The 26,317-nt window shown below is 36.8% G+C and overlaps 1 long non-coding RNA gene across 6 annotated transcripts in view; it reads left to right on the top strand.

Moving 5' to 3' along the window:
• Positions 1 to 9,525: 9,525 nt before the first annotated feature.
• Positions 9,526 to 26,317, top strand: part of LOC131833763 (uncharacterized) — a 127,944-nt gene continuing 111,152 nt past the window's right edge. For all 6 annotated transcript variants that reach the window (XR_009354622.1, XR_009354623.1, XR_009354620.1 and 3 more), the window contains exon 1: positions 9,526 to 9,724. This is a non-coding gene — a long non-coding RNA (uncharacterized LOC131833763). The remainder of the gene's footprint in view (positions 9,725 to 26,317) is intronic.

Below are 26,317 nucleotides of genomic sequence, written 5' to 3'. Positions count from 1 at the left end.
AGACTTACTTCTCTGGGTCCAAATCAGACTTGGTGCTGAGTGCTTTGGGCTTACCCGTGTCTACTGTACTTTACGTCTTTTTAAACACTATGAAATTAGAAGCATGGAAAGATTGAGAGATGAAAATTTAATCGAGAGGCCCACTTTTAGTTATTCTAGGATGATCGTGCTAACGATACTGTCATTCAAAGACATTTTCAAACACACAAAGACCTTTAATTTAATCTCTAATGTTGCAAATAAAAGTTTGCAAATAGTCATTATTAGCAATTTTTCCTGTGTAGACATTTTTGAATGTACATGTAAAAGATATTTGTGGAACATAGTTTATTTTTAAAAAGTAATTAAAATGATAAATAGAAATGTCTATTGGTGGTGGATGAGAAAATAAATTTAATCAATACATGTAATAGAATGTTTTCCAGTCATTATTAAAAAAAGATTTTATTTATTTGAGAGAAAGTGCACAGGCCGGGGTATCAGCAGAGGGTAAGGGAAAGACAGACTCCCCCCTGAGCAGAGAGCCCAATGCGGGGCTCCATCCCAGACCCTGGGATCATGACCTGAGCCGAAAGCAGATGCTTAACTGACTGAGCCACCCAGGCATCCCTTTACAATCATTAAAAAGAAAAAATAAGTAGATCTAGATGTACTTATATATATACACCTGTGCATATATAAAATATATTCTTCTTTTCTGTGTGCTAAGTGCTGGAACTACTCCTTAAGAATAAAAGAAGTCGCACATTGATGAGCATTTAACATTTAATCACTACTTTTCCTTATCAATTTTTGTAGAAAATATCCTGGATTTCATGGGCAATGTTGACGATCTTCCAGACTCGCTGGATACCCTTTGGTGTTTTCTCTGAGGCATGGCAACGTGCCTTGAGATGCGCCTTCAGTGGCTGTGGCTGCCCTTCTGGAACTGCCCTGGGCCCACTGGGGCTGTGGTGCCCTTAGAGGTCAAGAGCTGAAGTCGCCTGGAAGTTTGCTACTCTGGTCCCTGCCTGCTGTCTGACAATGACTGTTGGGTGAGAGTGTGAATGCCGGGCTTCCTCACCTCTTCCTTACCTCAGGGGTTGGAATATCTCTGAGGTGTAACTGACATCACAGTTTGTCAATGGGAGCAGGCTGAAGTTTATTCAGCTGTGGGACTCATGCCTGTGGTCACATCTTTGCTTGGCTTCCCTTTTATTCTCTGACCTTCTTCCTCCATTTTCTTACCCTCTCCCATAGGAATCTTGACTTATGGAAATCATTTGTAAGTGAATCCTGATCTCAGCATCTGCTTCTGGGGAACCAGACTTAAGACACTGATCCAACCACATGTTGTTGTTTTTCGAGAGCTGCTGTGTTTTTTTTTTTTTTTTTTTTCCTGTATTACCCTCCGTTAAATATGGCAGGACCTTGGGCAATCCCAGATTTCTCTCTTAAATTATGTTATATGAGAAAACAGAAGTAGTCAATTCATAGGAGACAGAGCAATTCTATCTTTAAAAACACATGAACGTTATTACCTACTAAAACAAGTTACAACTTCAGACACTGGCTTTTTCAAAATGTAATGCCAAGTTCTCATGAAATGATGATATGATAGGGCCGTTCAAACCAGGATACTGGCTTCATTCCTTCCTTTCCGAATTGCTTAGGCAGTGTAGCGAAAACATAAATGCCTTAGGCTCTTTCTGTTGGGTTTTCTTCTTTTTCTTTTTCTTTTTTTTTTCTTTTAGGCTTTCTTGCTTTTCTCTGCCAATTATGGTTGGGTTTTGTGCTATGCACCATTGTTCATCAGAAACAAGCTTAGAGCATTTAGTACCAAGCAAGTGCCAACCAAACCAAAGTGGATAATGGAATTCTAGGCTCTGTCCCAGCTCCTCCCATTCTCTCCCCGTGGATGAGAGATGTGTGTAAGTAATAAGAATCAGTTTTGTGAGTAACTTCGAAGCTCCATCTGATAACTTCAGCAGTCACAACTTGAAAGCATGAAATGAGATGAGATTTTAGGGAAATCGCTTTTTGTTGTAGCAAGTTTGGTGGTCTCGGCTGACATTCCTTTCACGATTCCAACCAGCTTTATTGTAATCATTTGATAGAATGCATGCTAGCACAAGAGCTTGCTGTGTATAAAACATGCTTGAGACTAGGCCAAATACATAAAACATTTTTGGGTTTTATGGTCACCCCACAAACTATAATGCATACAAATTGTACTCCCAACACTTACTGTCAGTTCCCATCTATCACTTCAGGAGAAGAAATTCCCCGAACATAAAAGCATGCAATGTCATGGGTTTTGACGAATGTTTACACCCATGCAACGACAGCCCTATAAAGCAACCCCAGCAAATTATTGCTGGAAAATTCTCTCATACCGGTTCTCAGAGAGTTACCACTCCTCCTCACAAGCAGAGGCAACCAATGTTATGTTTTTGTTGTTGTTGTTGCTGCTGTTTACCACAGATAAATGTTGCTTATTCTAGAGCTGCAAATCAATGGACTCATACAGTATGTACTTTTTTTTTTTTTGTCTACCTTTCAGTTAACGTAATGTTTGGGAGAATTTTCTATGCTGTTGACACCACAGTAGTTCATTTCTTTTTATTGTTGACAAATATTCCATTGAATGAGCACATCAAAATGTGTGCATTGTCTCACTGATGGAGTATGGGGTTGTTTACAGTTTTTGGACAGAATGAATAAAGCTGCTATGAACAACCCTGTACAAGTTATTGTGGTCATATGTTTTCTTCTCTCTTGGGTAAATGTGAAAGGGCTCGGTAGCTGGGTCATATTGTAAATGAATATTTAATTATAGAAGAAACTGCTATACATTTTCCAAAGTTATCTGTGCTGTTTTACATTCCTACCAGCAATGTAGGAGTGTTTTGGTTGTTCCTCAACATAGCACAAGGTAGTACTGGTGTCTTATTTTTAGCAATTCTCATGTATGTCTTATAGTATTTCATTGTGATTTCAATTTGTATTTCCCTGATAACTAATGATGTTGAGTGCTTCTTAAAGTGCCTTTCAGACATTCATATATTTGTTTTGAAATATCTGTTAGTCTGTTTTAAAAAATGGTACTGCCCTTTTAATGACTGGGTTTGGGGTTTTTCTTTATCTAGTCTAGATACAATTTTCCCCCCAGTTTGAGATATTATGAATATGTTTACACATTCTGTGGCATGCTTTATCACTTTTATCAATTGAATCTTTTGTGAGAAGCTTTTAATTTTGATGAAACCCTAATTTTTTTCTGTTATAGTTCTCATTTTCTATGCTATACTTAAACAATCTTTACCCACAGATCAAGAAGATATCCTAAGGTTTCTTCCAGAAGATTCATAGACTTGGGCTTTATGTTTAGGTCTATGATCCACCTGAATTAATTTTTTTACTCATGGTATGAGGGAGGAGTTAAGTTCATTTCTTTTCCTAGAGGATATCCTATTGTTTCAACACTGTAGATAAGAATTTCCTGGGATTTCAGAATAGTTGAAGATAACAGTGGTTGCTTAGGTTCCTGTCTCCCAATACTTCCTCCCCAAATACTACAGAATAACAAAGAGGTTAAAAACAAAACAAAACCAAAAAACCTATCCCAAAATGATGCCGACATTAAACTCAAAGATAGAGAATGCTCCTTTCTCAAAATAGCTAGAAAATTTAAAAGCAAAAGCATAAAATGTTAGTGAACAATCTGTGAGTCTTCTGTCTTGCTGCCAGTCTTTGGGGCAAAAAAAAGGAGGTTGATAAATCCTGAGGAGAGAAGGGAGAATGTGGTGGCCTTAAAATCGATCTGACCTGCCCCGAAAGGAGTAAGTCCACCCTGTGTCTAAACACAGCAACAAACCAAAACCAACATAAAACAAAAATGAGTATTCTGGTAGACCAGAACGATGTGGCATGTGGCAATTCAGTGGTGAAGAAGAAAAGAAGCAAAGGGAGCAATAACTCTGCAAGAAAAAGACATGAAAGGGGCGCCTGGGTGGCTCAGTGGGTTAAAGCCTCTGCCTTCAGCTAGGGTCATGATCCCAGGGTCCTGGAATCGAGCCCTGCATCAGGCTCTCTGCTCAGCAGGGAGCCTGCTCCCTCTTCTCTCTCTGCCTGCTTGTGGTCTCTCTCTGTCAAATAAATAAATAAAATCTTTAAAAAAATAGATTAAAAAAAAAAAAAGAAAAAGACATGAAATATCAGGAAACAAACAATCCCTTCTCCCCCCCCACCAGAAAAAAATTAAAAAGAAACCCTCTGAAAAATCTAGATTTTGCTATATTGAATGAAGTTAGTGCCATTGAAGTAAGAATCTTATAAAGCTCCCCAATACCAAAAACATGGACAGAAAAAAGAAATATATCCATACAGAGTTTTTCTAATTCTTATGAAAAATTAGAAAATGAATTCCAACATGCTTTGACCAGTGAGAAATCCTCCCCTCAGAAAATAATCCCTCCCCTCAAAAAACCCCATGAAACAGAATCATATGATAAGCCCTCAAATAGTTTATAATTTGAAGATTGAAAGGGTTTACTATTTAGTTCTACTATGATCTGAATGTTTGTGTCTCTCTCTCCCAACATTGTATGTTGAAATCCTAACTCACAAAGATAATGGTATCAGTAGACGAGGACTTTGGGAGAAACCCTTCCCACTATGAGAGGCTACAAGATGTCTGTGAATCGGCAGAGTGTCCTCATTGCAACGGTGCTGATCTTGGACTTCTATCCTCCAGAACTATGCGAAACAAATTTCTGTTGTTTATAAGCTGCCCAGACTGTGGTGTTTTATTATAGCAGCCTGGATAGACTAGAAAAGGTCTTTTCGGCTAGGACCAGCCTACAGTGATGCCAGCAGCCTCTGAGGACCTACAATCCCACATGATGGCTAAACTGTGGTATATTCTGGTAACTAACACTGGGTCAGACTGGACCACTAACAAACACTGGTGATCCAAGCTAACTAGTCCCTGGGTGGGGATAAGTTGAGGCATGAGGCAAATACCTGGGTTTGGAGAGGGATAGATTTGGCCCAGTCCACTATTACCGCATCCCAAACTGGGAAGCCTTCCTCTTGAAGGACGGAGGTATGTTTTAGATGGAAGCCAAATGGCTTGGAATGGGACATAGCCCATGCCTTCTTCCAGGTGTTTTTCCTTCCTCGCATGCTGTGAGGAGCTATCCAGGTTCTTTAGAGAGTGCTGGGCCCAAAGCAGCCACAGTCGAGTCAAGGGCTCCTACTCCACTGGCCTGGTTATATGGACTTAATTGCGGGGAGGGGATCCATACTCCACCTTCTTTTTCATCCTTTTGGGTTTGTAACTATTTTGTATTTTTAACAACTCCCCATAAAGTTTGCCCATACTGGAAAGGTTTTTTTTGTTGTTGTTTGTTTGTTTTAATACTGCCCGTAGTACTTATTCTTTTAAGTACTTTTTACACAACTTATTTCCTAATTTTCCATTGGCTATTATGTCAAGCTAATATAATATTTGTTATGTTCTATTTTCTGGGGAAATAATTGTGTTTGACTATGTTGGGCTTTAGAACCAGGTGGGAAGAACGTATGTCATTACAACTAAGCACTAAATAGTAAATATTCTCTAACAGTCATGTCATTTTTCTCCACTGAAAATCTGGTCAAAAGATTAAATAAATGGCTGGAAAAGATTTTGATACTGGACCAAAGTCAGGAACTATAGGGAAATATGACACAACTGAACATAGGGTTTTATATAAAATAGGAGTATTTCTAAGAGAATCTAAAAAATTGTGCTACTACTAAAATTTGAAAGATACTCATATTTATTTATTTTTTTGTTTTTTAATACTTTTTCTTTCTTATTATTAACATATGATGTATTATTTGTTTCAGGGTTACAGGTCTGAAAGATAATCGTGTATCAGGAGGAAAATAAAAATCTAAGTTGAAAAAAATAAGTGACGGTGGATGTAATATTGGAAATTTCAACATGATATTTCCGAAGGTAGTCAAAGAGTCATTTTCATATGGTCTGTGAATACATAAATGTTTACCAAAAAATTTTCAGCATTATGTAATACTGACTCAACAACAATCTTCCTATATTTGGAGGACAGAAATTCTCAAATCACTAAACAATGTACTCTTTAAGGAATAAGGGCTATTTAAGTCAAAACTGTCATATTACCTAATTGTTACTCTTGCCTAAAAATTACATACTGCATAAGAACACTCATCTTTCTGTGCTGATTGAACACACATTAAGAAAACAAGACTGGGAACTACTAGAATGCAAACACTTGAGAGCTGGGTTTCTCTTATTTACACTGTAACATCAGTGCCAGAACAATATCTAGGGAACTAGGAGGCACATAATAAAATTAGTTGGGAAAAAAACCCAAAAAACAAAGAAGACTTACATTTAAGAGCTATAGTTTACATCTTTGTAGCTCCATTATCTAGCACATACTAGGAAGTTAATGAAAGCTTATTGAATTAAGCTTCTGACCTGCTTTCCTTGAGATGGTGAACCAGAGACTATAAATTAAAAATAGAACGGTACTATCAAATGTCAGGGGTTGCTGGTCAAGGAAGTCATGTTTTTATGGAAGCCCTGGAATCTGACTTTATTTTAAATATTACTCTAAACACATCCTGTTGACTTTTAAAAATAATTATTGAATTTTTTTAAAATTTTTTTAATAAACATATATTTTTATCCCCATTGGGGAGGGTATGTGCTTTGATAATTATTGAATTTAATCTTTGTTTGTAAAAGCATACTTATCAGTATTCCGGAATTATTTTAGAGATGATTTCCCACACATAATTGTACACTGCTAAAAAAACAATATGTATATACTTGATTTGTAAGATTATTATAATGAGAAAAGAGATGTGGATTTAGAGGGATCTGTTTCTCTCTTGTGGCTTCACAGACCATCTATGAGCTGATTGTTCTTCAAGCTGTATCTCCCATTTCCATTTCTCTCAAGCTCTAGACTGGTAAATCCTACAGGAAAAAAATAGATACATTCAGTTCCATCTTTGGGAAACATACCAGATATGCCCAATATGGAATTAGCTACCTTCCTGAAATCTGCTCTCCAGCGTCTAGTGTTTCCGTGCTAATTCATGGTTTCAAAAGTTTCCGCAAGCCAGCAATATTCAGTGTTTTCTCAATGTTTTCCTCTGGATTCCCCTTCACTGAGCCTAGAATAAAATATACTAACAAAGAGTAACATGGTATGAAGAAAGCAAGGAGACCCCACTCCATCAGTCACCGTCTGCATAGCCTAGCACATGTACCCGTCAGATGCTCCTCAATTTATTTATCTGAAAACGTCAGGTGTTAGAATGAATTATTGCTAGGACTTGTTCCCATTTAACATTGATTACTTAACATCTCTCTGGGATAGAATCAATATCTGACTTCATGTTTTTGCCAAATGTAGTTGACTGTGAAGGCCCATGTTTAACAGAAATTTTGAGATAGTTAACTTTTTAATGAAGAGGACAGTCTCAGAATTCTCTTCTGATCTGTGCCTGGTGGGCCTTTTTTGCAATTTCCTCTGATTTGATGAAAGGTGCTATCATTTTTGATGAGCACAGCTTCTTTTCTCTAAGGGTTGAAATCTGACCATTTCTTCAAAGCTTACTCAGCCTCTGTCACAAAGCCTTACTGGATTATTCCATTCTTCCCTGGGACTTCTATGCCACAAGGCATCTCTCTCATTTTAAAGGCATTTATCGTAAACCACTTTATAGTAAAGTTACTTGTAAACATTCTTGGAAGTTGGGCTTTTGAGTGCAGGGGTTATGAACTATGGGTCTCTAGATGTTCCACAGTAGCAGAAGAATAACTTACACGAAATGAGAATGTGTTCAATAAAAACATGACTGATTCAGTGGTTCTTGGGTTGTTTTGTTTTTTTGTTTTTTCTTTTTTTGTTTGTTTGTTTTTTTTTTTTCCAGGCATGGCTGGATGGTGTTGTTTTGTTGTGGTTATAGCCCTTTGTCCTTGCTTATTCCTTTCTGTAAATTATGGCTGGGCTTGTTGGGGAACTTGCTAAGCTGACTGGTCTGTCACTTTGACACTGAATGCAGCGAAGCCAGCTGATGAACGTATGACCTAAAACTGGACCTCAACTAATCGGTCTGTCTCCAAAGAGACGGACTACCATGTCATAAGTCAGAGAACTGTGACAAAGACTCTCTCCTTGACCAAACTCTAACATGGCTCCTAGAAGTCTTAGCCTCTGTCTCTGTGATGACCCAGCCCCCCTTGAGTTCCTGTCCGGAAAAGTTCAAAGCTGTCCAAAGAACTTACCATTTGTTCCAGCTAACACCTGAAGATAGATAGGCCCCCCGACCTCCCTGTCTTAGTGCACTTATTAATAAAAACAAACAAGTTTATTATTATAAATTCTTCCTCTGTCCCTTTGAGATGTGTGTGTATCTCCTACAACCAAGTGGTCTCGCTTTCAAGGACTTGAAAGCCATTCTTTGGAAATGTAATCATCAGGAAGGATGGGGCCCTGTCTCCAAGTCTCTGTGGGAGGATAGAGCTTAACTTCAGTAAGTGCTAGTTAGCAGGCACAGATGGTCTAACAGCATTGACATTGACCTCTTATCCCGCTATTTATAACTCTTCACTTTCCTGACTCTGCAGGGCTCTGCTTACTGCCCCTCTCTACTCTCTAATTCTCCCTTTAAAATACCCATTCACCTCTACACAAATCCAAGGAGAGCTCAGTTCATGCTGGACTCTTCTCTACTGCAGTGTTTATCACTAAATAAAATTGATCTGTACAGCCTTTCAGCACTATCCACCTTTATCTTTGGCAGTTGTTATGTACCTCGTGGAAGGCAACTTGCTCTATTGTTATTTAAGATAAACTACAAGATTTATTGAGAGATTATTTTCTATTCTGTGGTCTAGACATTGTTAGCTAAATGGATTTGCAGAACTTTGAAATATTGGAAGTAAAAAATATTTTATCTCCCAATTAGGGGGTTAGAGATAATCAGGATCTCCATCTGACATTATTTAGCAAGTTGTTCTGTACTTGGTTTTAGAGTCAGTAAATTTTTCCTACCTTTGAAGCTATTTGCTTTAGTGTTCACAAATGCAGATCATTTGTTACAGTTATAGATAGGGTATGTAGGATAACTATTACATTTGTAAACTCCTAAAAAAGATATTTCTAAATCTAATAAACTTAGACTTGTTTTGTCAACATAAATACGTGCACTTGCAATTTTTAGCAGTATGATTCAAGCAGAAAAAACATGTAAATTATGTGTGTGTGTGTGCATGTGTGTGTGTGTGTGTGTGTGTGTAGTATGCATGTAGATGCACACTGTTCACCTTAAAAGTAAAACTGTCAGTTACTTTACCAGCAAAAATTAGTTTATTCGGGAATAGCAGAGAATTATAGTTCAGGACAAGCAAGTTTCAGCAAAACCATAAGCAAGTCCAACAAAGGAGAGGAATGTTATTTTATGGAGAAGAAGGAGGAAGTTGGGAGGGTTTGTTTTAACAAAAGTCCATTAGAGAAAAACAAACTTTCAGGTGATACTGGTTTCTCATTGACTGAGTTGCAGACGGTCCTGATTTTTTACATGAGATCCAATATACATTTTCCTCTCGTGATTGATGGATGATTCCTTCCTGTTGAAGATTCTTCTGCCGGGGTCTGTGCTAGCCTCTTCTGTTGGAGTCTGTAACTGACATTGAATGGTAAGCCCTTTCTAACCTACACACACTACTGATTCAACTTTAATAAGGTTTTCCTTTATTCATCTTCCTCTTTTTTTTTTTTTAAGATTTTATTCATTTATTTGAGAGAGAGAGTGTGTGTGCCCATAAGTTGGGGGAAGGGCAGAGGGAGAGGGAGAAGCAGACTCCCTGCTAAGCAGGGAGCCCAATTCAACTCAGGGCTCTATCCTGGAACTGTAGGATCGTGACTCGTGAAGAAAGCAGACCCTTAACTGACTAAGACACCCAGGTATCCCTCATTTGCAACAATATATTTGAATCACTTTTGTCTTGGCAAGGAGGAAACAGAATAGAACACAAGTGTAAGAATGACAACAAATACTATTTATTATTTACCTATTGTGTGTCAGGGAACTTTATGTACATTTTATTTAATCCTTCCAACAAAACTGCAAGGTCGACAATAATTTTCCAATTTCAAAAGCAAGGAAATGAGACTCAGAAAGACTTTGTAATATGGAATTTCAACTCGTCTGTCATTCCTAAATCTGTCAATCTTCCCAGACGCCAGCTACATGCATCATTTGGAAAAGAAAAAATGTTTTCGCTAAACTATTCTCACAAATCTGTGAACAGAATCAACAAATGTAAAGGAAACAATGTAAAGGAAAATCTCTGGTTCAAACTTAGAGATGAGAAAGAGAGAGAGTGATTGATTGATTTAAGTTTGTTCCTTAACAAATACAGCCAAAATAATTTCGGAAACAACTAAATACTGTGATGACTTTGTTTACTCAAAACAGAGTTTTTGGGACTGTAGAGAAACATGGAAACTTGGATGTTTTGCATATAGAATGAATACATTGTTTATTTATTTTTTTCATTGTCTACTATTTTTTAATGTTGCAAAGAACTTTCCTAGGAGGTACCTTAACATGATATAAACAAAGGAAAAGACAGGAAATTGTCAAGAAAATATAACAAAAGCCAAAAATACCCCCCATAGACGCCATAGAAAGAAGTTAACTATTCGGCTTGTTAACTTGTACCTTTTTTATGGTTTGTAATTTGTTTTTATTTATCTTCTTTTCAGATTTACTGCTGGGGTAGAAATAATTGCCTTTCCTTTTTTTTTTTTTTTTTTTTACCCTTCTCTGTGTTATTACTCATTTTGGCCTCTGCTATGGCTTCCAGCTATCTGTAGTTAAACTGCACTACTCTATTGGGGGAAATCATGAATGTTCCACACTTAATGAAACTATTTTGCCTATTTGATAAAGTAATTTATCTCCATCCAGAGAATTTCTAGTCTTACAAATCAAAGAAGTATTGCATCAGGGTTTACTATGTAGTCTAAAGACTGTGACGTAAGCATTTTTTCAAATCAGAAACAGGATTTTATATTTTTGAAGGCTTCAGAAGTGTTTAATTTTGTGGATCAGATTACATTCAGAATCCTTTGTAAGAACTCTTTTCAATTTAGGAATTAAGGCTAATTTTCTGTACAATTCTGAAACCTTCATTTTGGTCTTGTAGGGGAGGGGAGGAAAAAATTTTTTTTTCCCACTACCCATCTTAGGATCGTTGGCTGGGGCCCTATAAATTAGACTGGCAAAGGACAGATTACCAAGAGAAAAACAAACAGAATTTTATTAACATGTGCACTACACATGTACACATGGGAACACTCAGTGATGAGTGTGGTGAGAACTTAGGTTTTTCTACCATTTTCAGCCAAACAAAGGGAAGTGCGGGTGGGGGTTCCAGGTAGAGGATACAAGTTATGGGAAGGTGATCTAGGATATTTGTGGTAAACAAGGGTAGTTTAGTAATGTTTATTATGCAAATTTCAGTCAGTGCCTACTTCAGGGATAAGAGTTACTGAACCCAAGTTAGTCTGCGTGATGCTGCAGAGAGGAGTTTTTGATTGGAAAGGAATTTGAGCTTAATTCAGGGGGACAACAACCTGGGAAGAAGGCAGACTCTTGTCTAAAAGCCAACTCTGAGGTTTCTGCCTGGCTCTGGATTTTTTTTTTAAGGGTTTAGGGTAGTTAATCTGCAAAGGGAGTGCAGTGGCCAGCAACATTTCTTGATTACAGGCAGACTTCCAGATGCCAGCTATAGAAGCTATCTCAGGATGGGGGCAGGGGAGGGGACACAGGGACCTATGGGGATGGATGACACCCTCCCCCGCCCCTCTCCATCTCCTCACAAGGAGGTCAGGTTCTTGTCTCCTGATGTGCAGGAGTACTCTGTTCCTTCTGCAAAGGAGGGCAAGGTCTACAGATGCACAAAGAAAGGTCAGTAAAATCACCACCGTGTAAACCTAAGAAAGGAAAAACATTTTGCTAAAAAATTGTTAGACTAATCAGAAAGCAGAGGCCGCTTCAGACTTGCTGGCTTCAGTGGTCTGGAAAAGTTCTGGTCCTTCACTCCTCAAGGCCCTCTGTCTGCAAATCTCAAAGAAAGTAAATTAGTTCCATTACAGATCAAGGGACTTAGGTCAGCAAGGAAGGAGTGTGTTGAAGGAAGTTAACCCTTAAGACCAGCTGGAGTGTTGTGACATCAAGAGTCCTCTACGGGGTACTGGAGAGGGAGACATTTTTACAAATAGAAATTGCCTTCATAAATATAAATTTCTTTTACTAAAGGAAAATCTGGGCCCCATTTTTAGAGTTTATCCCAGGTTTGTTGGTCTCACTGGCTTTTAGCTCAAAATAACCTATATAGCAAAGAGGTATATTTTGAAGTAGCATACTCTGGTAAATTTCAGTGTCTATTCTTCAGGATAATTTAAAAAATTTATACCTTTTGTCTTCCAACATTTGGTCCACAGAATGGTTTTAGTATCCTCAACTATTTAAGAATAAAACCCTAAATAGTTAATTACTGTTTTTTTTTCATTTTCACACACAGTAGAATTTTATACCCTCAAAAACAAACAAAAAATTGTTAGCAATAATCTTTTTAAATAATTCAGAAAATACGAATCAATTGTTGTATTGTCTTTATGTGTATAGGTCCTAATGATGGGCTTTTGTGTCAGTGCTTTTTATTACAGTACTCATGGGACTTTTTGCAGCTCAGACTTGGACAGGTAGCTTTGATTTCAGACAAAAATACAACTCCATTCTTTTTTTTTTTTATTTAAATGATAGTTTTAAAATCTTGTTAAAAAGAGCTTCTGTTTGGTTTCAGAGTTCTCCATCTAATGTTTTTCAATGCTTCTTATGCTTTTAATTTTTAAAATTTTAAATCTTTTTTATTTTTAATTGAAGCTTAGTTGACATAGAATATTATATTTGTTTCAGGTGTATAGCACAGTGATTCAACAGTTCTATACATTATACAATGCTCACCACAGTAAGTGAATTTATGGTCAGTCATCATGCAAAGTTACTATAATATTTTTGACTATATTCTTTATGCTGTACTTTTCATCTCCATGATTTATTGATTTTATAACTGGAAGTTTGTATATCTTAATCCCCTTCATCTATTTTATGCATCTATTTTATGCATGCAGTTTGTTCTTTATTAATGAGTCTGTTTTTTTAATTCTTTAGTTCGTTTTTTTTTTTTTTTTTTTTAAAGATTTTATTTATTCATTTGAAAGGCAGAGATTACAAGTAGGCAGAGAGGCAGGCAGAGAGAGAGAGGAGGAAGCAGGCTCCCCGCTGAGTAGAGAGCCCGATGCGGGGCTCGATCCCAGAACTCTGAGACCATGACCTGAGCCGAAGGCAGAGGCTTTAACCCACTGAGCCACCCAGGCGCCCCTGTTCGTTTGTTTTTTGATTCCACATATCTGATGTATGCCACTTAATATAATACCCTCCAGGTCCAACCATGGTTGTGAGTGGCAAGATTTTATAATTTTTCATAGCTGAGTGATATCCTATTGTGTGTGTACACACACACATACACACACATGCATGCTCACATGTGTGCGTGGTACAGCTTCTTTATTCATTCATCTATCAATGGACACTTGGGTTGCTTCCATATCTTGGCTCTTGTGAATAGTGCTGCACTAAACATAAGGTTGCATATATCTTTTTGAATTAGTGTTTTTGTTTTTGGCGGGTAAATACACAGCAGTGGAATTATTGGATCATCTGATATTTCTGTTCTTAATTTTCTGAGGAAACTCTATATCGTTTCCCATAGATGCTGCGCCAGTTTGCATTCTAATCAACAGTGCATGAGGATTCCCTTTTCTCCACATCTTCGCCAACACTTGCTATTTCTTTTTTTTTTTTTTTAATAGTAGTCACTCTTACTGATGCGAGATGATATTTCATTGTGGTTTTGATTTGCATTTTCCTGACTGATAATATTGAACATCTTTTCATGTGTGTGTTGGCTATCTGTAAGTCTTCTTTGGAAAAATGTCTATTCCAGTCCTTATGCCTATTTTTTAATCAAATTACATGTTGTGTGTGTGGTTGTTTTTATTTGTTTATTTTTGGTGTTGAGTTGTATGATTTCTTTATATATTTTGGATATTAATCATTTTGGGTGTTTTTAACCTTCTGGTTAATATTTAAAATCTATAAACTCAAAATTCAACATTATCAGGTACGTCTTTTGCAAATATCTTGTCCCATTTATTAGATTATCTTTGTATTTTGTTGATGGTTTCCTAGCCCGTACAAAAGCTTTTTAGTTTGATGTACTCCCAATTGCTTATTTTTGTTTTTGTTTCCTTTGCTGGGGAGACAGATCCAGAAAACTATTGCTAAAAGCCAAAGTCTGAGAGATTACTGCCTATGTTTTCTTTTAGAAATTTTATGATTTCAGGTCTTATATTTAGGACTTTAATCCTTTTTGATTTTGTGTGTGGTGCAAGAAAGTAGTCCAGTTTCATTCTTTTGCATGTAGCTGACCAGTTTTCCCAACCCCACTTGTTGGAAAAAACCTATCTTTTCCTCATTGTATAGTCTTGCTTTCTTTGTTGTAGATTAATAGGTCATATAAATATAAGTTCATTTCTGGGGTATCTATTCTGTTCCATTGATCTATGTGTCTTTTATTTTTCTCTAGAAATATTGTTTTGAATACTAGTTTTTAGTATGGTTTAAAATATGGGATTGTAGTGCCTTCAGTTTTGTTCTTTCCCAAGATTCCTTTTGTTTTTGAGGGTCGTCTGTGGGTCCATACAAATTTTAAGATAATTTGTTCTAGTACTATGAAAATCACTACTGGTGTTTTGATAAGGATTACATTAAATCTGTCAATTGCTTTGGATATTTGGATAGTATGGATTATATTTTCTTATTAATGTCTTAAGTGAAATAAAATGGTTAATGTTTGAAAACCCTAAAAAGTCTAAATAATTTTCATTGACAAGAAAATTAATTTTCCTAGTGTTGTTTCTGCCCTCCTTCCTTCTTTCACTCTCTCTCTATCCCACTTTTTCTTCTTTCCTTCCTTCTGTGCTGCATTCTTTTCTACACTTTTTTGAATAAATTCCAGATACATTGACTACTAACATTTCTGGGCTTTTGATGTCCCCTAAGGAATCTAGTGTCCTCCTGAAGACTTCTCCCATTAATTCTATTTCTTATAGCTCTTTTTTTATTAAGCACACATTATAACTAAAAGAAATAAGAATTGGAATAGGAAGACAATGGAAACTGGCTCTTAGCTACTTTGATATATGTAAAAAGCCCAACTGATTAACATTAATATGATAAGAAATGTTTGGCCCTCTAATTTGACTACTCATAAATATTCTCATTTATTTCTGCCTTGAAAAATGTTTTCTCCTGACTTTTACCATATTCTACGTTTCTTGCCCTATGATGTTGGATATAAACATATTTAAATAATACAACTAGGTGTTACTGAAATCCAAATTATGAAACACAATTATTTTAATGACCTTCCTCATTAGTGTGGATTTTCAAGCATGAACACAAGTCCTGGTCCAAATGCCCAAGTTCAACAGTATGCACGCAGCAGATACCTGGAGCTCTGGGGATACATGGAGGCGGAAAATTTGACGGAGTCTGAAGAATCATATTTCTTTTGTTTTTTTAAAAATTTCTGTAGAATGTGTCCTAATTAACTTCTACTCTGTCCATTTCAGATTGTGATGTTTACACCTAATAGAACAGCAAAAACTAATTAGAGCTGAGAGGGAGAGGGAAAGGAGAGCATCAGTAAGAGTTATTAGGGTTCAATTAAGTATTGAGGGGAAGACATGTGAAGCTCAATAGATTGAATACCGTTTACCTAAATTCCAGTCATTTTGACATTTTCTAGCTTACTTATTTATTCTTTCTCAGACTGTGATGAGTGATGTAATTTGTTTCTATTATGTCATATGAGGCTTCTTCAGATATATATTTTATTTAATTTTCCATTATTTAGGCTTGGATTTCATTCAGTGGGCCATATTTGGATTTGTACATTTTTATCTTTCATAGAAGTATGGTTTTATAATCCATAAGGGAAAAAAATTTCATCAAATCAAGTTACTATGCAGGAGGCAAATTCCTAGACACCTAACTGAGGACTTAAAATCTATTCAATACTAACTTGGTCATCTTTTTACCAATGTACTTACAAAGAAAGTTACTGTCTGTTTAAAGAGATAGATACAAAAACAAGCAGAAGGTATAAATTAATTTTACTCAGACTGACTACAAGAAAGAAGTGATATTTGAATTGAGCTTTAAAGGATGGCTAAAATTTCAATAAATCTTGGTAGGTAAATAATATCCCAGGAACTATCCTATCAGTTTTGTTTTTGTTTTTGTTTTTACGAGAGCTAATAACACACTACCTCATGTACAATAGATGTTCATATTTGTTGTGAGTTTGCCTGCGTTGCACTACTTTGTTTTTAATCTTCCCCACATTTTATTCTTTCAATATTATTTACTGAGAATCTAGTAGGTCCAGGCACTGGGGATCAAGCTAAGTAGAGAGAACATATTTTCTTTCCCTCATGAAATTTCCAAAATTATAGAATAAGGTTTCTTTGTGTAACAATTTACTCCTACCACTAATGTAATCACTTTGTACTATATTAAAAGAAGAAAAAATGGGTGCCTGGGTAGCTCAGTTGGTTAAGGGACTGCCTTCAGCTCAGGTCATGATCCTGGAGTCCCAGGATTAAGTCCCACATTGGGCTCTCTGTTCAAAAGAAAGCCTGCTTCTCCCTCTGACCCTCCCCCATCTCATGCTCTCTCTATCTCAAATAAATAAATAAAATTAAATTAAAAAATCTGGTCTGCATGCCATGAAATTCCAAAAAACTTGCTGGGTTTTTATCTGAAGAACAATATAAGAGAGTTGTATTGTGCTATTATCATTTTTTTAAACATGTATTTGCTGCCTTCATTTTATAGATTTCAGAACTTTTGGGGTCCTATACAAGGGCAAGTATTTTAACAGGTTATAATACATACAGAACTGTGCTTTGAAAAAAAAATCAATATATATTTCTACTAATGTCTCAGGTTTCCCCAGTTACCTCTATGTGAATCCAAATCAGAGCAATATTTGGACACTTAAATTGTATTTTTAATACAAGTACAATAAAAATCTCCAATAAACTTTAGTTGTTTTTAATGACAACAGTGTATGTACATCTTCTGACACTTGGTCAATTATTCTGTAAGGAAGTTAACCTACCACTATATTTGAAAACTTTTAAAATACCTGTTTAAATACTTAGGAAAAAAGGGCATAGTGTCTTTAAAAAGGAATCTTTTTAATTGATTTCTCAAAATTATATATAAATGTCATAAATATATATATATTTATATATATATATAAATATATATATATATATTTCTTTTGTGATCTGGTCTATGATTTTCACTAGATCCTGAAATAAATTCTAGAACCTTTGCTTTAAGAGAATTTGCAAAAGATTAAGAAATTTTCAAAACTAGTATTTAATATTTGTGATAAGGAGATTGAAATGGTTAATTGAAAAAAAAATTAACTGACCAGCAAGGAAGATGAAAGTAGATCAGGGGCACCTGGGTGGCTCAGCTGGTTAAGCTCCAACTCTTGGTTTCAGCTCAGGTCATGGTCTCAAGATTGTGAAATCAAGCCCTGTGTTGGGCTCCACACTCCGTGGGAAGTCTGCTTGAGATACTCTCTCTCCCTCTTCCTCTCCCCTCCCCAACTTCCATGCTGGTGCTCACTCTCTGTCTTTCTCTCTCTCTCTAAAACAAATAAATCTTTAAGCAAAATAGACAAATATTTTGAACATTTTTCTATTTTGCTTGGAAAGGAAAGAAAAGAAGCACAAAATTATAGGAAAGAAAAGCAATGTGAAACAAAAATCTCTAAACTTACATGAAAAAGCCCTTCTTACCAAATGGATTTCTGTAAATACAGCTGCAGTTGAGAGGCTTAAGGTGGCAAAATGTATTTTCAACAGTGGAAATGGATAAAATTTATCAAACTTTTTTTGTAATGAAAAGAAACTGAAGGGCACCTGGGTGGCTCAGTGGGTTAAAGCCTCTGTCTTCAGTACAAGTCGTGATCCCAGGGATCAAGCCCTGAGTTAGGCTCTCTGCTCAGTGGGGACCCTGCTTCCCACCCCTCTCTCTGCCTACTTGTGATCTCTGCCTGTCAAATAAATAAATAAAATCTTAAAAAAAGAGAGAAGAAAAGAAATTGAAGCCCCCCTCCTTTTTTCCCCAGCGAGTAAGGCAGATACCTGAATTACACTAAACATATCTGTAGCCATTTCTGAGAAGAAACTCACTTATTCTTGGACGTTTATGTAGCTATCAACTGAACCATAAGTTATATAACATAGTTTCAAACAAAAATGGATATTTAGGAACTTTTAATTTGATGCTACTAAAAAGTATTAAAAGTCAAAAATTAAGAACTTTAAGACTTATCTTCCACCTCCGCCTCCCAAGAAACTCTGATTTTCCAGACAGTAACATTTAAGTGGGCCTGCTTACTGCCTTATGCGTCTTCTTTTATTCTTCCTTGAAGAAGTCATTATTGAGTGTTAACTGAGTGCCAGGCAGGATATTAGATGCTAATGCTTAGCGATAAAAGAGAGCTTCTGCCTTTCAGGGAAATCAGTCCAGGGCAGACAGACAAGAAAACATGCAATTAAAGCACACCTATGTAAACTGTAGAAGAGAATACTGAGGATATGTGCAAGGATTTGGGAAAGCCGGATGAGAGATATGTAGTCCTCTGGTTGAGAATGCAGACTGGGTGTGGGCATGTCATGGCAGACATCCGTAGGAGGTGGCGCAAGAGCAGAGTTTGAAGAATTTGGAATACCTGGCTGGATGAGAAAGAGTATGAATTTCTAGGAAATGGGGAGACATACAAATATAAGGTGGTGTGAAGAATATGACAAATTCAAAAATTGTTAAGAATGACTAGAGCAGGGACACCTGGGTTGCTCTGTAGGGTATGCATCTGGTTTTGGTTCAGTCATGATCCCCAAGTCCTGGGATCAAGCTCTGCCTGGAGCTCCCTGTGGAGCAGAGAGTCTGCTTCTCCCTCTGCTCCTCACCCTGCTCATTCTCTCTCTCTCTCTCTCTCTCTCTCTCTCTCTCTCTCTTGCTCACTCTTTCTCTCTCAAATAAATAAACCTTAAAAAAAAAAAAATGACAAGAGCACAAGATGTGGATGGCCCAGTGTCAAAATGGAGTTGGAAAACCAGATCAAATATAGCTATGTTATGCTGAAAAATTATTTAGTGGCTTCCCATGTGCTCACAATATTACCCACATTCCTTTGTGTGGCAGCTAGACCTCACAGACTGTCTTGCAGGATCACTTCACCGTTCACCCCTCTGAGTCTTCTCATCCCCCGGTGGTGCCTCTTGGCTCTCAAACGGTCTTCTTCCTCCTATAGAGGACCTGGATCTCTTTTTAAAAAAAGAAAAAAGAAAAAAAAGAGAGAGATTTTATTTATTTGAGAGAAAAAGTACGCAGGGAGAAGGACAGATGGAAAGGGATAAGCAGGTTCCCTGTGGAGCAGGAAGCCGGAGGCAGGACTCTATCCCAGGACCTGAGATCATGACCTGTGCAGAAGGCAAATGCTTAACCAACTAAGCCACCCAGGTGCCCTGTGGATTACTTTTATACAACATAGAAATCAGGGCCACATAGATGCTGACCTTTTTTTCTCCTTGGTTTTTCCATGCCATGACTTCAGATTTACTCCTTCGCAGAAGCCCTAGGCAAGTGCTGGGTCACTTCACACAACAGAGGACTGTACCCCACTCAGAGTTTTACACGGAGAATAGGATCCAAACCCTTCTAATTACAGGTCTCTCTCCAACCTGTAAATGCTCTCTGAGAGTTCATTCCAGAGGGAACATGAATTTTTCACCCTGTGCCTTTCCATATCTCTCTGCCTCCTGAAAACTTCCATGCTTCCCTGAGAGAGGAAGTTTTTCCCTTTTCCCTTTCAGCAAAGATTTCTCTTCTGTCATATCTTGGCTTTCATAGATCCCTGGCTTATTGGAATCTCAACACTCAGTTTGACCAGATACTGGGCCTTGTCGTATTATTTAGAAAATCATTCTGGTAAAGCTTTTTATTTAAGTTTATAAGGTTATTATAGTCTCAAGAACCTTATTTTATATCTCAAACTCTGAATATCGACTTTTTACATTTACATTCTTTATTAGCAGTTCTAGAACATCTTGAGGCAAAGCATGGCTTTGGTAGAATAGAGATGAGGTAGTTAAAAGGAAATGCAAAGGAGAAGAAGTACATTTATACCATTCTACAAGTAATGCCATGCTGTGTTGTTGATACTCAGATGCTGGAAGGAGCAAGGCAGTATCTCGGGATCTTGACCTTTTGGTAATGGAGACTGGTGTCCACAGGGAACAGCAAGGTGGAATCTGAGCGGGGAAAACTTCAAAACCAGTTGAGTGTTTGGTGCAACTACCATTAATTGGAATAAGAAAACCAACCACAGAAATGGAAACACTAAATAGAGCAAAGAAGGAAAGGAATGATGTTATAACGGAAGTATTGGCGGGCATCCACAACTTCCCAGAATATTATCGCTTCCATTTGAAACTGACATTATTCATTTGTTTCTCTTGATTTCATCTGAGAAGTGACTTATGGGAAAGATTAATTAGAAAATATGGTATTCCTTCAGTATGATAGAATGCAAGGCATACATTGCTAATTTGGATGATATTTCATGTGTGTGTGTATGTGTGTGTGCGTGCGCTTTTTATAAAGAAGGCATATCTAGAAGATTTAAATTAGATCTTTTCTATATTAAACAAATGATATAGAATGAAAGCAAAACAAGTTATATAACTCATGCATCAATTTATAACCCAGAATTGGGGGTTATAAATTTATATAAATATAAATCTCAGTGTATAATCCAAAAGTTTAGACCTATGGGGAGAAGGTTCAGTGATGATTGCTTTGAAAACGTTAATTGAATACAAATCACCTGAGGATTTTGTTAAAATGTAGATTCTGGTTTGGTAGGTCTGAGAGAGGGAATGAGATTCTGCATTATCCAAATTCCCCCCCCCCCAAAAAAAAAAAAAAAAAAAACAAAGTCCCTCTGAGACCCCAATGCCCCTAATCATAAATCCCTCTTTGAACAAGACACTAGAAAAGAACTCTCTTGACTTGACTGTCTTGCCTAGGTTCCATAATTATCATGGGTGTTTTTTGGTTTGTATTTTTCCAAATGAATTTTATAATTAATTTATGTCACAAAAGATGGGAGAATATGCCATCCCCAAACATACATTTAGCATAAACACTATTTTTATCCAAAGTCACTTGACAAACAGCAGACACAAAAGAAATATTGTGATCTCCTCTTTTCTTCCTAAGAGCAGGAAATAAAACTTCCATATGAAAGATGTCTCTCTATGTTCAGGGAAAAAAAAACCAACAACAACAACAACAAAAAAAACATTTTATCACCAGAGACATTGAATTGAGGCCAGAAAAATGTATACAAATAGATTTTGTTAAAATAAATCTGATCTTCCTTTAACCTCCCTATACACTTTAGTTACTTTTTTACAATTGCCACTTGGTTCAATCTAGCATGTGGGTCTTGCTAATTCTTTGGGTCTTCATTTTCCTACATAAGCTCCCATGTATGAGTAAATATCTGTATGCCTTTCTTCTGTTAATCCGCTTCATATCATTAATTCTCAGGCCTAGTCATAGAACCTGAGTAGATAGAGGTAAAGTTTTGTTTTCCTTAGAGTAGCTTGCTTTAAAAATAGGAATTCACAAAATCCACTGGATATTTTGATTGCAATTGTATTAGACTTATAGCTAAATTTGAGGAGAGATTTAAATATTTTAATGCTGAACTTACAATTATTTGAATTTTATTTTATGTCCATCTATAATATTTTGCATTTTTTCTGTAGAGCAGTTTCGCTGATCTTTTATTAATTTTGTTCATAGAAACACAATGTTTATGTTGTTATCACAAATAGAATATTTTTATATTATTACAGTTTCTGATAGGTTATTGCTGGTGTATAGAACACCACTCACTTCTTCATATTGATCCTCTCCCTGCAATTCCTGCAGAACTCTCTTATTTGTTCTAACAGAGTGTGTGTGGGTGTATACGTGTGTGTATATTTTTATATTTTCAATAAAGACATATATTTACAAACATCTCCTCCCTTCCTACCCTTCAATGCCTTATTTCTTTTTTTTTTTTTTTTTTTTACTGCCAAATCCCTTTTTATTTTATTTTTTTTTTAATTTTTTTATTTTTTTTTAAATTTTTTATAAACATATATTTTTATCCCCAGGGGTACAGGTCTGTGAATCACCAGGTTTACACACTTCACAGCACTCACCAAATCACATACCCTCCCCAATGTCCATAATCCCAACCCCTTCTCCCAAACCCCCTCCCCCCGGCAACCCTCAGTTTGTTTTGTGAGATTAAGAGTCACTTATGGATTGTCTCCCTCCCAATCCCATCTTGTTTCATTTATTCTTCTTCTACCCACTTAAGCCTCCATGTTGTATCACCACTTCCTCATATCAGGGAGATCATATGATAGTTGTCTTTCTCTGCTTGACTTATTTCGCTAAGCATGATACGCTCTAGTTCCATCCATGTTGTTGCAAATGGCAAGATTTCATTTCTTTTGATGGCTGCATAGTATTCCATTGTGTATATATACCACATCTTCTTGATCCATTCATCTGTTGATGGACATCTAGGTTCTTTCCATAGTTTGGCTATTGTGGACATTGCTGCTATAAACATTCGGGTGCACGTGCCCCTTTGGATCACTACATTTGTATCTTTAGGGTAAATACCCAATAGTGCAATTGCTGGGTCATAGGGAAGTTCTATTTTCAACATTTTGAGGAACCTCCATGCTGTTTTCCAGAGTGGCTGCACCAGCTTGCATTCCCACCAACAGTGTAGGAGGGTTCCCCTTTCTCCGCATCCTCGCCAGCATCTGTCATTTCCTGACTTGTTGATTTTAGCCATTCTGACTGGTGTGAGGTGATATCTCATTGTGGTTTTGATTTGTATTTCCCTGATGCCGAGTGATATGGAGCACTTTTTCATGTGTCTGTTCGCCATCTGGATGTCTTCTTTGCAGAAATGTCTGTTCATGTCCTCTGCCCATTTCTTGATTGGATTATTTGTTCTTTGGGTGTTGAGTTTGCTAAGTTCTTTATAGATTCTGGACACTAGTCCTTTATCTGATATGTCGTTGGCAAATATCTTCTCCCATTCTGTCAGTTGTCTTTTGATTTTGTTAACTGTTTCCTTTGCTGTACAAAAGCTTTTGATCTTGATGAAATCCCAGTAGTTCATTTTTTCCCTTGCTTCCCTTGCCTTTTGCGTTGTTCCTAGGAAGATGTTGCTGCGGCAGAGGTCGAAGAGGTTGCTGCCCGTGTTCTCCTCAAGGATTTTGATGGATTCCTTTCGTACATTGAGGTCCTTCATCCATTTTGAGTCTATTTTTGTGTGTGGTGTAAGGAAATGGTCCAATTTCATTTTTCTGCATGTGGCTGTCCAATTTTCCCAGCACCATTTATTGAAAAGGCTGTCTTTTTTCCATTGGACATTCTTTCCTGCTTTGTCGAAGATTAGTTGACCATAGATTTGAGGGTCTATTTCTGGGCTCTCTATTCTGTTCCATTGATCTATGTGTCTGTTTTTGTGCCAGTACCATGCTGTCTTGATGATGACAGCTTTGTAATAGAGCTTGAAGTCCGGAATTGTGATGCCACCAACGTTGGCTTTCTTTTTCAATATCCCTTTGGCTATTCGAGGTCTTTTCTGGTTCCATATAAATTTTAGCATTATTTGTTCCATTTCTTTGAAAAAGATGGATGGTACTTTGATAGGAATTGCATTAAATGTGTAGATTGCTTTAGGTAGCATAGACATTTTCACAATATTTATTCTTCCAATCCAGGAGCATGGAACATTTTTCCATTTCTTTGTGTCTTCCTCAATTTCTTTCATGAGTACTTTATAGTTTTCTGAGTATAAATTCTGTGTCTCTTTGGTTAGGTTTATTCCTAGGTATCTTATGGTTTTGGATGCAATTGTAAATGGGATTGACTCCTTAATATCTCTTTCTTCTGTCTTGCTGTTGGTGTAGAGAAATGCAACTGATTTCTGTGCATTGATTTTATATCCTGACACTTTACTGAATTCCTGTATAAGTTCTAGCATTTTTGGAGTGGAGTCTTTTGGGTTTTCCACATATAGTATCATATCATCTGCGAAGAGTGATAATTTGACTTCTTCTTTGCCGATTTGGATGCCTTTAATTTCCTTTTGTTGTCTGATTGCTGAGGCTAGGACCTCTAGTACGATGTTGAATAGCAGTGGTGATAATGGACATCCCTGCCGTGTTCCTGACCTTAGCGGAAAAGCTTTCAGTTTTTCTCCATTGAGAATGATATTTGCGGTGGGTTTTTCATAGATGGCTTTGATGATATTGAGGTATGTGCCCTCTATCCCTACACTTTGAAGAGTTTTGATCAGGAAGGGATGTTGTACTTTGTCAAATGCTTTTTCAGCATCTATTGAGAGTATCATATGGTTCTTGTTCTTTCTTTTATTGATGTGTTGTATCACATTGACTGATTTGCGGATGTTGAACCAACCTTGCAGCCCTGGAATAAATCCCACTTGGTCGTGGTGAATAATCTTTTTAATGTACTGTTGAATCCTATTGGCTAGTATTTTGTTGAGTATTTTCGCATCTGTGTTCATCAAGGATATCGGTCTATAGCTCTCTTTTTTGGTGGGATCCTTGTCTGGTTTTGGGATCAAGGTGATGCTGGCTTCATAAAATGAGTTTGGAAGTTTTCCTTCCATTTCTATTTTTTGGAACAGTTTCAGGAGAATAGGAATTAGTTCTTCTTTAAATGTTTGGTAGAATTCCCCCGGGAAGCCGTCTGGCCCTGGGCTTTTGTTTGTTTGGAGATTTTTAATGACTGTTTCAATCTCCTTACTGGTTATGGGTCTGTTCAGGCTTTCTATTTCTTCCTGGTTCAGTTGTGGTAGTTTATATGTTTCTAGGAATGCATCCATTTCTTCCAGATTGTCAAATTTATTGCCGTAGAGTTGCTCATAGTATGTTCTTATAATAGTTTGTATTTCTTTGGTGTTAGTTGTGATCTCTCCTCTTTCATTCATGATTTTATTTATTTGGGTCCTTTCTCTTTTCTTTTTGATAAGTCGGGCCAGGGGTTTATCAATTTTATTAATTCTTTCAAAGAACCAGCTCCTAGTTTCGTTGATTTGTTCTATTGTTTTTTTGGTTTCTATTTCATTGATTTCTGCTCTGATCTTTATGATTTCTCTTCTCCTGCTGGGCTTAGGGTTTCTTTCTTGTTCTTTCTCCAGCTCCTTTAGGTGTAGGGTTAGGTTGTGTACCTGAGACCTTTCTTGTTTCTTGAGAAAGGCTTGTACCGCTATATATTTTCCTCTCAGGACTGCCTTTGTTGTGTCCCACAGATTTTGAACCGTTGTATTTTCATTATCATTTGTTTCCATGATTTTTTTCAATTCTTCTTTAATTTCCCGGTTGACCCATTCATTCTTTAGAAGGATACTGTTTAGTCTCCATGTATTTGGGTTCTTTCCAAACTTCCTTTTGTGGTTGAGTTCTAGCTTTAGAGCATTGTGGTCTGAAAATATGCAGGGAATGATCCCAATCTTTTGATACCGGTTGAGTCCTGATTTAGGACCGAGGATGTGATCTATTCTGGAGAATGTTCCATGTGCACTAGAGAAGAATGTGTATTCTGTTGCTTTGGGATGAAATGCTCTGAATATATCTGTGATGTCCATCTGGTCCAGTGTGTCGTTTAAGGCCTTTATTTGCTTGCTGATCTTTTGCTTGGATGACCTGTCTATTTCAGTGAGGGAAGTGTTAAAGTCCCCTACTATTATTGTATTATTGTTGATGTGTTTCTTTGATTTTGTTATTAATTGGTTTATATAGTTGGCTGCTCCCACATTAGGGGCATAGATATTTAAAATTGTTAAATCTTCTTGTTGGACAGACCCTTTGAGTATGATATAGTGTCCTTCCTCATCTCTTATTACAGAGAATAAAGAAGCTGAGCAAAAGAGGGACAAACAGCTATTGGACCA

This window comes from Mustela lutreola, chromosome 1 (assembly GCF_030435805.1).
Source record: "Mustela lutreola isolate mMusLut2 chromosome 1, mMusLut2.pri, whole genome shotgun sequence".
Taxonomy (NCBI): Eukaryota; Metazoa; Chordata; class Mammalia; order Carnivora; family Mustelidae; genus Mustela; species Mustela lutreola.
Note: the sequence above shows the minus strand (reverse complement) of the source record. Positions and strands in the feature narration are given on the sequence as shown.